Source organism: Polypterus senegalus, chromosome 1, assembly GCF_016835505.1.
Source record: "Polypterus senegalus isolate Bchr_013 chromosome 1, ASM1683550v1, whole genome shotgun sequence".
NCBI classification, from domain to species: domain Eukaryota; kingdom Metazoa; phylum Chordata; class Cladistia; order Polypteriformes; family Polypteridae; genus Polypterus; species Polypterus senegalus.
Genome location: NC_053154.1, coordinates 153,494,308 through 153,508,283, shown reverse-complemented (window position 1 = coordinate 153,508,283; position 13,976 = coordinate 153,494,308). Strand labels below are relative to the sequence as shown.

At 37.4% G+C, this 13,976-nt stretch overlaps 1 long non-coding RNA gene across 1 annotated transcript in view; it reads left to right on the top strand.

Annotated features, from left to right (window-relative positions):
- Positions 1 to 13,976, top strand: part of LOC120518544 — a 92,281-nt gene that overhangs the window by 28,816 nt on the left and 49,489 nt on the right. Inside the window, exon 2 of the long non-coding RNA XR_005631254.1 lies at positions 11,663 to 11,898. This is a non-coding gene — a long non-coding RNA (uncharacterized LOC120518544). The remainder of the gene's footprint in view (positions 1 to 11,662; positions 11,899 to 13,976) is intronic.

Here is a 13,976-nt window from a genome sequence, read left to right as displayed (position 1 = left end):
GTTAGGTTGATTAGTGACTCAATGTAAGTCCAATATCTTCTGTGATGCTTTTGAATGTTGTCCAGGTTTAGCTCCTGTCTTACCTTGAAATTAATTAACAATATTAAGCGTGTCACTGATCTGTGTATTTAGTAGGCTTTTCACTCATAAATAGCAGGCTTAAGACATAGTATTTTATATACATATTACACTACCCATCAAAAGTTTTAGAACACCTCAGTTTTTCTGCAAATTAATCAGGTTAAATGTAATAAATGACCTAAAATGGTGAAGAGGTATGTAGTAAACTGACAGAGGTTTACATTTAAAGAAATATCAGAATATTAAAAATTGGCTTCCTTTAGGGAATAACTAATAGATTACCTACAGATGTTCTGCAGCAGTTAAAGTAAATTAAGCTTTGCAAGTTGAAGCAAACAATTTGCACAGGTGTCCCAACCTCTGTTGATTACTTAAAAACCCACTGTCTGTCTTAAAGCAGAGTTGGAACAGTACTACTTGGACAATATTCCAGTGATAATGGCAAGAAAATGGTAATTAACAAATGAAATGAGACAGAGCATTCTTACCCTTAGAAGTATAGGCCTTTAATTTATAGAAATTGCAAAGAACAAATCAAAGCATCAGTGAGTACTTTGTCCTATACAATCCAAAGGCAACTGGAAACTGTAAGAAACTCTGACAGGAGTTTTTTTTTTTCATTACAGTAGTATTATTACTATTTCACAGTGCTTTTCCTTTTTATTTTTCAGTGTCTAAATTGTTATGCTGTATAAATCAATGAGAAGGTGTTGGACAAGAAGGTTCTCTGTTTTTTGAGATTACTAGAAAAGAATGGTTATTTTTTTCTATTGAATTAAACCCTGATTAGTTAATTACACCAAATCAATATTATATATATATATATATATATATATATATATATATATATATATATATACTGCTCAAAAAATTAAAGGAACACTTTGAAAACACATCAGATCTCAATGGGAAAAAGAAATCCTCCTGGATATCTATACTGATATAGACTGGGTAATGTGTTAGGAACGAAAGGATGCCACATCGTTTGATGGAAAAGAAAATGATCAACCTACAGAGCCCTGAATTCAAAGACGCCCCAAAAATCAGAGTGAAAAAATTATGTGGCAGGCTAGTCCATTTTGCCAAAATTTAATTGCAGCAACTCAAAATTGTACGTAACACTTTGTATGGCCCCTGTGTTCTTGTATACATGCCTGACAACATCGGTGCATGCTTCTAATGAGATGACAGATGGTGTTGTGGGGATCTCCTCCCAGATCTGGACCAGGGCATCACTGAGCTCCTGGACAGTCTGAGGTGCAACCTGGTGGCATTGGATGGACCAAAACATAATGTCCCAGAGGTGTTCTATTGGATTTAGGTCAGGAAAGTGTGGTGGCCAGTCAATGGTATCAATTCCTTCATCCTCCAGGAACTGCCTGCATACTCTCACCACATGAGGCCAGGAATTGTCGTGCACCAGGAGCCACTGTGCCAGCATAGGGTCTGACAATGGGTCCAAGGATTTCATCCTGATACCTAATGGCAGCCAAGGTGCCTTTGTCAAGCCTGCGGTCTGTGTGACCCTCCATGGATATGCCTCCCCAGACAATCATTAACCCACCACCAAACTGCTCATGCTGAATGATGTTACAGGCAGCATAATGTTCTCCATGGCTTCTCCAGACCCTTTCACTTCTATCACGTGCTCAGGGTGAACCTGTTCTCATCTGTAAAAAGCACAGGGCACCAGTGGTGCATCTGCCAATTCTGGTATTCTATGGCGAATGCCAATTGAGCTGCATGCTGCTGGGCAGTGAGCTCAGGGCCCATTAGAGGACATGGGGCCCTTGGGTCACCCTCATGAAGTCTTTCTGGTTGTTTGGTCAGAGACATTCACACCAGTGGCCTGCTGGAGGTCATTTTGTAGGGCTCTGGCAGTGCTCATCCTGTTCCTCCTTGCCCAAAGGAGCAGATACTGGTCCTGCTGATGGGTTATGGACCTTCTATGGCTCTCTGCAGCTCTCCTAGAGTAACTGCTTGTCTCCTAGAATCTCCTCCATGCCCTTGAGACTGTGCAGGGAGACACAGCAAACCTCTTAACGCACCTGGACAAGACAACGGCCTGTCCATCACAAGTGCCTTGCCTGATACATTAAACCTGCCTTTATTCCAAAGGAGTCTCCCCAGCAATGCCTGACCTGAAAAAAATCTTTAATATAAGCTATAAGTATTTGTGTTGTGACTTTTTTATTACAGTTGTTATTTTGTCACCATTGTAGCTTTAAGAGAGTACTCTAAGCAGAATGCTCTTTCCACAGTATGATTCCAAGCACTGAACTTGTTCCATCCATGGAGCTAACACTCCCCACTGGATACAGTTACCTTATAACACTGTAATATCATAAGCAGGCTTAGTGGATGGAGAATAAACTGTAAATAGTCAACACCATGTCTATGAAATATTTTAACAAATGTTAAAGATTTTATTGTTTCAGACTATCATGCCTGGATGATGCACTCAGGTCCCCAACAGAATTAGCTTCCTGTGTTGCTCTGAATCCTTTTTCAGATCCCATTATTCATCTACAAAGGAGGCAAGTCTGTTTAACAGCAGTGGCCATATATACTGCTTTCTTAGCCCATCCTTCTTTGATATTCAGTAATATGCAGTAGATTTTACAGCATTGTAAATTATGTCCTTATATGTAATGCAGCTTTATCGAAATAGCTTTCTCCATAGGGTGACTGGGCTGTTCCTTAGAAATAGGATGAGAAGCACAGACATCCAGGAAAGGCTAGGAGTAGACCCGCTTGTACCTTTCTATGAAGAGGAGACGATTGAGATGGTTTGGGAAACTGATACGGATTCCTCCCCATGGAGGTTTTACAAGCTGGAAGGAGACCCAGGAAGACCCAAGGTTGCTGGAAGGATTAAATCTTCCAGATGGCCTGGAAACACATTGAGATTCTACAGTATGAGTTGGCAAGTGTGGCTGGGGAAAGGGGTGTATTGTCCTCACACCTAAGGCTGTTGCCCCAGTGAATGGTTTTGGATAAATGGTGGGAAATTAATGAATACATAATTGGCAGATAATGCACTGTTAGTTCCATTACATATTAAAATTATGGTGAGTAGCTTGGTGAACAAAGGTAGGCAATGCATCAAAGGATAAAACTCAAGATAGAGAACACTTCTTAGGGGACGTAGACCGTGTCCAGCACATGTGATATGTGCTCAGGAAAGTCATTTGGCAGAAGAACCAGTTTAAGAGAGAAAGAACTGTGACATTGTTCAAAGCATACAATGTTCTCTCAGGAATCTGGGGGCAGGCAAACTACTGAATGCTTGATCATTTCATACAAAGGGATAGAAACAGAAGTCCAGGATGAAATGGCCAGTAGAGGGCACATGCAGTGCTTTGTGCAAAATGTGCAGTCAAGAGATTTTCTATATGTTCTGACCCTCCAATGATTACAAAGATACAGGAGTGGTCTCATAGTTGTCTGAGTGAGACTGTGGCCTACAGACCACAACAGATTATACAACTGACCCCAGAAATATTTCAGGATATTGCGAGATGTCACCACTAGAAGCTAGCTGCGTGTGGAAATGACAGGCTGGACAGGAAAAATGTTTGACTGGGTGAAGGAACATAGCAAGTATTAGAAAGAAATGGGAGATAAGAAAGAATGCCTTGTTATAAATTGGAAAGTGGCCTCACTAGGTAGATAGGGTTACAATTCCTGTAATAGCTAGGTTAAAGGGAGCAGTTATGAGTTTGCTTTTTTCTTTGTTCACTTTTATTTTGATTTCCTCAATGTTTATCCGTCCACTTGTTTTTTTATTTAGTTGAATATATGTGCCTTTTTTGTATGTTTGTATGTTTTCTATCTACAAGGGCTGCAGCTTTTCAAAATGTTTTGGACTATGAAATCATTTTTTTCACTAAGAATTTCAGAGACTCTGTAAAGAAATAGACCATATATCAGTCATTAGCAAGAACTATGACCAATATTTGCAAAGAGTGGCCTACTGTGGCTTTGCCCATTAAAAGGAAAACCTCAGGAGTCTAGCACGTGGGTATTCATGACAGTACTTGGAAAGACATTAAAGGGTAGATGGAATTCCTCATTCCATCCATCTTCCAAACCCAATTATCCTGAGTAAGGGTATGGGGAGACTGAGGCCTATCATTATGTTAAATTCAATTCTATTGAATTTATTTTGTATAGTTCTTTTCACTGAGTGCAGCCTGGAAAAAGCTCAAAAGTCACAAACAAATTACAAACTGAAACTGAAACATAATATGTACACATAAAAATACACATTTGTTCAAACAAGTAAAGTAAAACAAACTAATTTTAAACTGATTAAAATAAAAGCATTCTAATAACATTTGTCCATTAATATTATCGTTGAGATATGGTTAGTTAACAACAGAGGAAAGGTACACCAAAACATCAGTCAGCAATATCCCAGAAGAAAATATATCTCGAGGACTAATGATCCATTGTAATTCAAAGCTCGAGCCAAAGTTAAACACAGTCATATTCTTCCTTTCCCCCTAAATCCAGTAAGAATGTATAGAGCAGCATCTCACACATACACACACACATATTTTAAGTAGAGGGGTGGTAAGCGAGTGCAGACTAAGTGTGAGTAAATTAACGCCATGGTTCAGACAATTAAAGCATCTTATCTAACTAAAGAACTTATCTATCTTAAGCACATGGATCAAAACATCATAATTCATAAGTTATGTGCCATTTACTGTAGGAGAGAAGAAATTCAACTAAACTAATGGAATTTTATGTTTTGTGTTGTTATTTTCCTACATCTATATATAACTATATACATATACAGTATATCTATATCTAACCTTAAACAGATTAGTTTTAAGTTTAGATTTGAAAGTGAGAATGAATCAATATTTCTAAGCTTGGATGGTAATGACTTCCAGAGCTGGGGAGCAGAGTAACTGAATGCTCTGCTCCCCATGGTGGTAAGAGGGAAAAAGGGGACAGTTAAGTTAATGGAAGAAGAGGATGTAAGGGTGCGGGAGGGAATGGCAACGTGGTAAGGTTGGACAGATATGGAGGGGCAAGGTTGAGGATAGCTTTAAACGTTAAATGGAAAATTTTAAAATCAATGCAGTACTTAACCTGGGAGCCAATGAAGCTGCTGCAAGATGGGAGTGATATGGTGAATAGAGGGTGTTCTAGTAATGATGTGGGTAGCTGAATTCTGGTCCAGTTCAAGCTTTTCAAGAGATTTACAATAGTCACAATAATTCAGACAAGAAGTGACAAGGCTATGAACAAGGACAGAAGTTGTATGGGGAAAGGGGGGGCGGGCGATTACAAATAATGTTACTCAGGTGGAAATATACAGACTGGGAGATATTATTGATGTGAGACTGAAAAGATAAAGAAAGTACTAGCAAGGATAACACCCAGACTCTTAACCTGTGGGGAAGGGGAAACAGGAATTATCAATAGCAAATGAAAAATGATCAGTTTTGGATAATGTTAACTTTTTACCAATGAGGAGAACCTCAGTTTTGTTACTATTTAATTTAAGAAAATTTTAAGAAAAATAGGATTTCATTTCTGCTATGAAGTCAATAAGTGACGAGGGTGGAAAAGAAAAAGTAGGTTTGCTAGTGAGGTAAAGCTGGGTGTCATCAGCGTAAAAGTGGAAGTTAATGTTATATTTACAAGAGATATTGCTGAGGGGAAGGAGGTAAATAATGAAAAGGAGGGGCCCCAGGACAGTGTGTTGGGATGTAAAAGTTTTGAGCTGAACAAACTGAGTGCAGCTTAATAGATTGGATCTGCACCAGTCTAGTGGAGTGTGGGTAATGCCAATCGAAGATAATCTATTGAGAAGAGTAGTGTGACAAATAGTGTCAAATGCCACACTTAGATCAAGAAGGATGAGAATAGTAATTAAATCAGAATCAGCTGCCATAAGGAGGTTGTTCGTAATTTTGATAAGTGTCATTTCTGTACTATTGAGGGGGTGAAAACCAGACTGGAACTGTTCATACAGATTATTTTCAGATAAATGAGAATGTAGTTGTATAGCCACTATTTTTTCAAGAATTTTGAAAATAAAGGGTAGATTAGAAATATGACGAAAATGACTGAAATTAGTATTGGGGTTATTGCAGCAGTTTTACAAGATGAAGGAACAATCCCAGTGGTGAGACAGGAGTGAAATATAGCAAAAATAAGAGGAACCAAAGAAGGGAAGCAGACTTTGACCAGAACTGTGAGAAGGGGATCCAATTGACAGGTTGATGGCTTAGACATACAGACTAGATCTGAGATTTTTGAGAAAGTAGGAAGCTGAAAAGTGGAAAATGAGTGAGTAGGTGGAAGAAGTTCAAATGAAGTACTGGAGGAATCCGGACCGAGAGACTGGTATATCCTCTGGAATTTTTTCATTAAAAAAGAACATAAGGGAATTGCAAAAATAAGTTGAATAAAGGTGAGAAGGTAGTGAATCCAAGGGTTGCGTGATATTATTAAGCAAGGAAAATAGTGACTTGGTGTTACCTTTATTGGAAGGAATTATGTGAGTATAATAGATTTGGTTTGAGCAATACAGTCCTTGTAATATAGTATATGTTCTTTATGAACAATGAGTCCTGTTTTGTTATACAACCATTCAAGTTGTGTGCCTTTGGCTTTCCAAAGCTGAAGCTCAGGCGTGAACCAGAGAGCAGAAAAAGAGAAAGAATCAGATCTAGTTTTTAACGGAGCAAGGGAGTTAAAAATATAACAGAGACCAGTATTATAGTGAGAAACCAGTTCTTCAGGAGTGGATAAATTATGAATGTGCATGAGGGAATCAGTACTAGAGGAAAGAAAATCCCAGTTAATATTCTTAATATTACAGAAAGACATAAGACGGGGAAGCTTAAAAGAGAAAGTTTAACATTGAATGAAAGCAGAAAATTATCAGTTTTGGGGAGTTCATCTGCAGTACAATCAAGGGGGGTAACACCAGAACAGCAGATCAAATCCAAGATATGTCCTTTAGAGTGAGTAGAAACATCAGTATGCTGCTGGAATCCAAAACTCTCAAGGCAGGAGGGACATTGGTATTATCCATGTATATATTAAAATCCCCCAGAAGTATTATGTTTGATGAAACAGTAGATAGGTGTGTAAGAAAAACATCAAAGTCATTCAAAAACTCATTATTTGATTTAGGGGGGCAGTAAACAGTTCAATTATAGTAGGAATAGGTCCAGTCAGTTGACACACAATGGGTTCAAAAGAGCTGAATGCAGTAACAGACAATGGCAGGACTTTCCACTTCTCGTGATACCTCCTCCCCAGCCAGAGCCATGGTGTGGACAGATGTAAACAAATCTAAGCGGAGTGGATTCATTAACACTAGAATTACCTTAGCTTACGAAAAAACTCGTAAATCCGGCCCACCTTAAATACACTCACACCTCTCCGTCAGCATCTTTTGTCTTGTAAATGTGTCAATAAGCCCAAGCAGCAAGCAGCCTACTATCCCATCCTCACACCTCCACAGAAAGTGCAAATACCTCTCCCAGTTCAAGCCTTGTTTATCAGGGAGTCAGGTACGTAGAACTGTATAGGCTAAAAAATATATTGTCATTTGGAACACATGCATTTCATGTGTGTTCCATGTCTACAAAGATCTATGTAAGTGTTGGATGACAGGAAATGCAAGAAATGTTGAACACATACCTTCTAATGACAACATTTTGACATGAAGCTCCACACAAATATCTTTATGTTCTGCCTTTGTCCAAAAATGGTTTCATAAGCTTTATGACCTTAGTCTCAGAAAGACTTTCTCCTGTGGGGTGACTGGGATCTTTCCTGAATAGGATCAAACATAGTTGCGAAGGGTACAACAGGAGCTTCCACCTGCAGCTGAAGTCACTTCAGTACACATGTACTTTGTGAGCATGCCCGTGTCGATCAAACACAATAAGCTCAGCAGTCTACTTGTGACTTTACGTTGTAGGAAGATAAGTAAATAAATCAAGGTAAATAGCATTTGATCTGGTTTTTATATAAGTAACATATAAATATTTCTTATGTAAAGACCATCACAAAACATAATCACAGACAGAACTTTGCACCATACCTTGGTGAGTTCTGTAAGCTGTGCTTTTTCTTTGAAGGACAGGTGTGGGGGCAGACTGACTGGCAGGATGACGCCCGACCTCTTGGTGCAATCAAATGATGACATCTTTTCCTTTACACCTGGTGCAGCTGGGTTGTTCTTATATGTGAGTGGACATTTCTTGTGTGGGGTGGGGGGCTTCTGTTCTCCAATTTAGAACCCACGTCCTCATCCGAGTTCACCTCTGTTATTGCACGTCTTTATTTGAAAACTAACAGTGTCAGCTTGGGGCAAGCGTGAACGCAACTGAGAGAATAAAACTGAATAAAAAAATGGTAAACTTTACAAGTACCATACATTTACACTGGCTGTTACAGATTCAAATCAAATGTATGTTTTGACTGTATAATAGTAACAATAAGAGCAGCTAACTACTCAAAATGTATATTTTGGGATGCTGGAAGGCTCAAATTGGTGACCTGTTGAATAGGAGTCAGCAGTTCTTACCACTGTACTACCAAAAAAGTCTCAACAACAAGCCACACTAACCCGATTTCTTTTTCTTCATTTATAGTCTTGAATAAAAGCGCACTTGTTCTGTTATATTTGTACCTTTTGTGAAAGTGCTTATTTGAAATTTGGAATACAGTCTTCACACATTATACACTTCATGTCAAAATGTTGTTGTTAGTACTAAAACATGAAAAATGTTTCTTTTTAGGTATGTGTTCAACATTTCTTGCATTTCCTGTCATCCTACACTTACATAGATCTTTGTAGACACGGAACACACGTGAAAGGCATGTGTTCCAAATAACTATATATTTTGTAGCCTATACAGCCCTAGGTACTACCTGACTCCCTGATAAACAAGGCTTGAGCTGGGAGAGGTTTTTGCACTTTCTGCAGCATTGGAAGGAGAACCGCAGTCGGAAGAGCTCAACAGCTGAATACTGAAGCAGACCCGTTGCAGGTTGGATAGCGAGCGACAGGAGGGACAAAACAAACACAAACCAAATAAATATCCCAGCAGTCCACATTGTAGGCAAGAACGCAGACAACTCAGAACTCCAGAAGACACAACCAGGTAAATCTCAAAACAGGGTTAGGCTGCAACTAGTTCATACACAGCCACACTGAAGTGTCAACAAAAATACCAGTCGAACTAGAAATAACTGAAAAATAATACTTGAAGAATAAGTCTGCCAAATGAAAACAGGTGCTCAGTCCCACCAGCATTCGCTCAGCCAGAAATTATCTGAAGTATATACTTGCATATATCCATTTTCTGTTATCCTTATGTTATAAATAAATAGTATTACTTTATTCATTGCAGAAGGTGGGTTTGGGTTATTTGTTGAAAATAAGTCTATTACCATTTCTGGATCACAACATAGAAAGTGAAAGTGTTAATGTAGACACTGTTTTTGTCCATATACCATGTTTTAGCATGAATTATATGTGCAGTGTTATACATGAGGCTCCTGGTTCCCAGAGTCCATGACTAGCTCTTTGTTTTTGCCAATGTTAAGGGACAGATTGTCCAGGCACTACTGAGTCAGAAGGTAAATCTCTTTTCTGTAAACTGTCAGATCATACTTTTGGTTACTAGGCCCACAAAGGAGGTATCATAAGCAAATTAAACGATAGAGCTGGAGGAGTGTTTGGCCACAGAATCAAAGATGAACAAGTACTTCAGCATGGAGTTTAACACACTACCTTGTTAGATGACTGTGTTGGGTATTAAACCATCTCAAATTGATGTTTTTATGTACAGCTATCATGCAAGGACTAACCATAACTTCATCTCTGTATTTTTTGCACTACCTAATCTCTGTATCTAATAACAAATCTCTCTAGTATAAAAGAAAATCTGTGAAACAAGACTATTGCCAAGAGCTTTTTTCAAGTCCTGCCCTTCTCTCAACCATTTTCAACCACTGTCCTCTCACCTCTCATTCGTGTGAATGCTTTTGTTGTAGACACAGTTCCTGTGCACTCAACTCTTATAAATTTTTATGTTTTCCTCACTTTAAGCTCCGAATAAAAGAAGTATTATTATGTCCAAGTCTTATTGAAGAATTTAATCCTGAACAAAACAGAAGAAATGAGCACATGGGCAATACTAGCACAGAGAAATGATGAAATCAAAGGAATTAACGTGAAAATTGTCAATCAGTTACACGGCAAATTGGTTAAATGCGTATCAATAGACCATGCCAAAACAGTTGGTGATGCTGTTGCGGAAGATGAAAACATCAACAAACAATATCCCGTAGAATATCTACAATCGTTAACACCGTCTGGTCTTCCACCGGCCAAATTACTGTTGAAAGAAGGATGTATCGTAATGTTATTGCATAATTTATGTCTGAGTGATGGGCTATGAAATAGGACAAGATTAGTTGTATTCAAAATTGGTTGAACAATTCTGACATGTAAAATATGAACAGGCGGCAGAAAAGGTAATGTAGTACATCTTCTGCAGATAACAGACACCAAAGAAGATCTTGATATGCCATTCGTATTAAAATGTTTACAGTTTCCCCTTAAAATAGCTTTTGCTGTGACAATTAACAAATCACAGGGACAAACATGTAAGTCCAAATCAAAATTCAATGCGCTATTGACGAAACATTAATTAAAAAAAAAATTTTAATTAAGTTTTACAGTAAAAGTGTAAGTTTAAAAAGTATTTGCATGTTAATTACAAAACCAAAAAGAAACACAAACGTATAACACAACAAATACCTCTAATGTGACATGAAACATAATTTTCTTTCAATTTATTACGTTTTACTATTTTTTACTATGGTTAATTACTCACTGTAATGTAAAATAGTTAGTTTTATTATGCATATGTAACAATTCCCATGAAAATAACAATCTGTTTAAATTGTACGTCCGCTTCCCCATACGCGTAGCTCCTGCCCCGGGGTTGGTGAGCGATGCGAACAGTGGGCAGAGCCCCCTAGTACTTTTTAAAAAACTAAAAAATAATTGTAACTTCATTCATTTGTGATACAACATTTTAAAAAGACAACTCTGCAAAGATCTCAAACAGAGTAGACATGGCACTACCTAACTTTCAGTTTTATTACAAGGTTGTGAATACACATACTTTGACACTATGAAAGAAAACAGAAAATAACAATATAACATGATTAGCCATGAAAAGGATTCTTGTTCAGACCTCTCTCTGTATGTTTTGCAGCCGTCATTAGTAACATTCATCAATTTACTAGTAAGCCGGAATATTGTACCGATGGAAGAGATATATTAAGATGGAGATTCTATTCTCTGCTACTTCCATTGATTGTAATCATATTTTTCAGCACTTTTTAACCTATAAAATATTTAATTCATGGATGTCCCTTGGAATTGAATTGATGCTTTTAAAAAAAGTGATGAGACACAAGAACACTTCAGGAAGAGTTGGGGCACCTAGGTAAATCATATATTGTGATGAACAAAATAAATTTAAAAAGTCAGAAAATAATAAGTGTTTGTTCTGTTCAGACTGGAGCCTTCTTCAAGATGATGTTGATGCTGGTTATCATGTCTGAAAAACAGAAGAGGCATGTTGTAAACTGGAAATTATGTCTGAAATGGGAGAATGATTAGTCATCCTTTCTGCAGAGGAAGAAAGAGAAAAGGCATTAAGCAACTGTGCTACCCTCTGGTTCGGCTTGTAACAACCACTAAATGAATTCTAAGGTTGTCTCTCAGGTTCACACATGGGACGCTATATAAAGGTAATGTCCTTGCATTCTTTGAAAAACTAGTATTGAACTACTAAAAAGTAAAATTGCCTTAAATGTTGAAACAAAAAGTTCCATATTTAATGATTTTCTTAATGTCATGGAATATTCCAGTAAATTTAAAAAAATATTGGTAAGACTAGGAAATAGTGACACATATGAGGACCTTAAATATACTTTGAAATTTCCAACCGCAGTAGGACACACTGGGCATTGAAATGTTTTTAGACAGTGCCTAAGTGAAATCATGCTGACTTTGAAACTGCATTACCATTTGAACCATTTAATACAAACCAGTAACATCTAGATAGTTTTTCTGGTGATAGACTTAACAAAGAGTTAAGTAATACAACAAAAGAAAAGAATAACCAGATCTCTGCTTACCATGTCCTGTGTTTTGTCTCATTTAAGAAAAGTGATTTAAGTCAAACTTGCTTAATGCATAAGCTCCTGAGTGTTACTAAACAGTTCACAAGATTTTAAATAGAATTCTCAGTCTGTGTAATTGGGTTTATTTAAGGTAATTTTTGTCATCTCTTCAAGAATTGTCATTTATAGCTTAATGACAACAGCATATCAATTGGACCCAGTTTATAATTAGTCTTAAATGCTTTTATATTAATGATAGGAGAGATCACGCTTTGTTGGGTCAGGTAACTCCACATAAACACAGTACATTAGGAGGACTACAGCTGAATTCTTTGCAATTTCCAAAATACTGAAGTATTATTTTTTTATTTCAGTACTTCTAAAGTACTGAAATAAAAAAACAAAATGGCATTATCATAGGCACTGATAGTAAATGACCAGAAGAACATTTTTATGGAATACAAACTGATGAATTACTTTGTCTCCAACTCAGTTTGCTAGGTCAGACTATAAGTTATTTGCTATACTGAGAACCATGAAGTGATCTGTAATGCACCTGTCTTCATGAAGGGCACTGGAAGTGTTAGAAATCATATCCATAATCTTAATAGTATGTTTTTTTTCAAGCTTTCTCATGTTCACAGTGCTTATCATAAACTCAAAAGGAAACAACTGCAGCACAAATATGAAATCTGAAAAGACCAATAAATGATGCTGCATAAAGAATACAATTCTGGAAAACGTAAGAAAACAGTAAACTATGCAAATATTGAAAAAAATGAATTATTAAGTGCATAATTCTAAATATAAAGTAACAAGAAAATATGGGATGGGGTGTAATGCCGAAAGAGAAGGTGAGTGCTGGTGTCATGTATATACCTTAAATTGCCTTTTGAAGGAGTGAACAGAGTCATTCTGAAGACTGGATGTAATAAAACCCATGAAATGTAAGATAATAGGAAGGACAATTAGACTGCTAACATCACTCAACTGGAGTGTAATGAAGCAATCATGTAGCCCGTTGTGAAGCCAAATACAGCGTGGCCCACAAAATAGTGGCCTGCCTCCACCAAGCCGACTGCATTACGTAACGAAGGGAAAAATGATCAAATTTGGTACTCACATTTACACTGCCACCACATAAGAGGTTTCCAAGGGTCAAACCACAAGATAACAAGGCCGAGATGGGAGTCGTCTCGGTGAAGATGGGCCACCCTGTACAACTTTATAGGAAAGCAAAAGGACTGTGGGATAGTAAGCAAGGATTGAGCCCAACAACCATAACATGCACACTACTATTTTTCAGAGTGACTAGAATGGGAACAGAACTTTAATCTCTAAGATAACACATTAGAACTTTCTTTTTATTTGAAAAGGGTAGGAATAATGAATAAAGGACATTCTGTTGTGAGATGAAAGTTTAAAAGTGTTAGTCAATGATGTTTTATGATGTTGAGGTACAGAGAAAGCTTACTCGTATTTTTTCATTGTAAGCAATTTTGGCATGTGTTGCAGCCATGTTAAACTGGACTAGAGACCATGCAGCCTAACAAATCATGGATAAATAATTGCAAGTACAGTACAATGCTGCACTGTAAAATGCATAACAAAAAGGTTAAGAAAATGTGGATTATTTGAAACCTTGCAATGTGCCATCCTTATTTGTACTTTTTTCCATACTTTTATGGTTATATATCATTGAG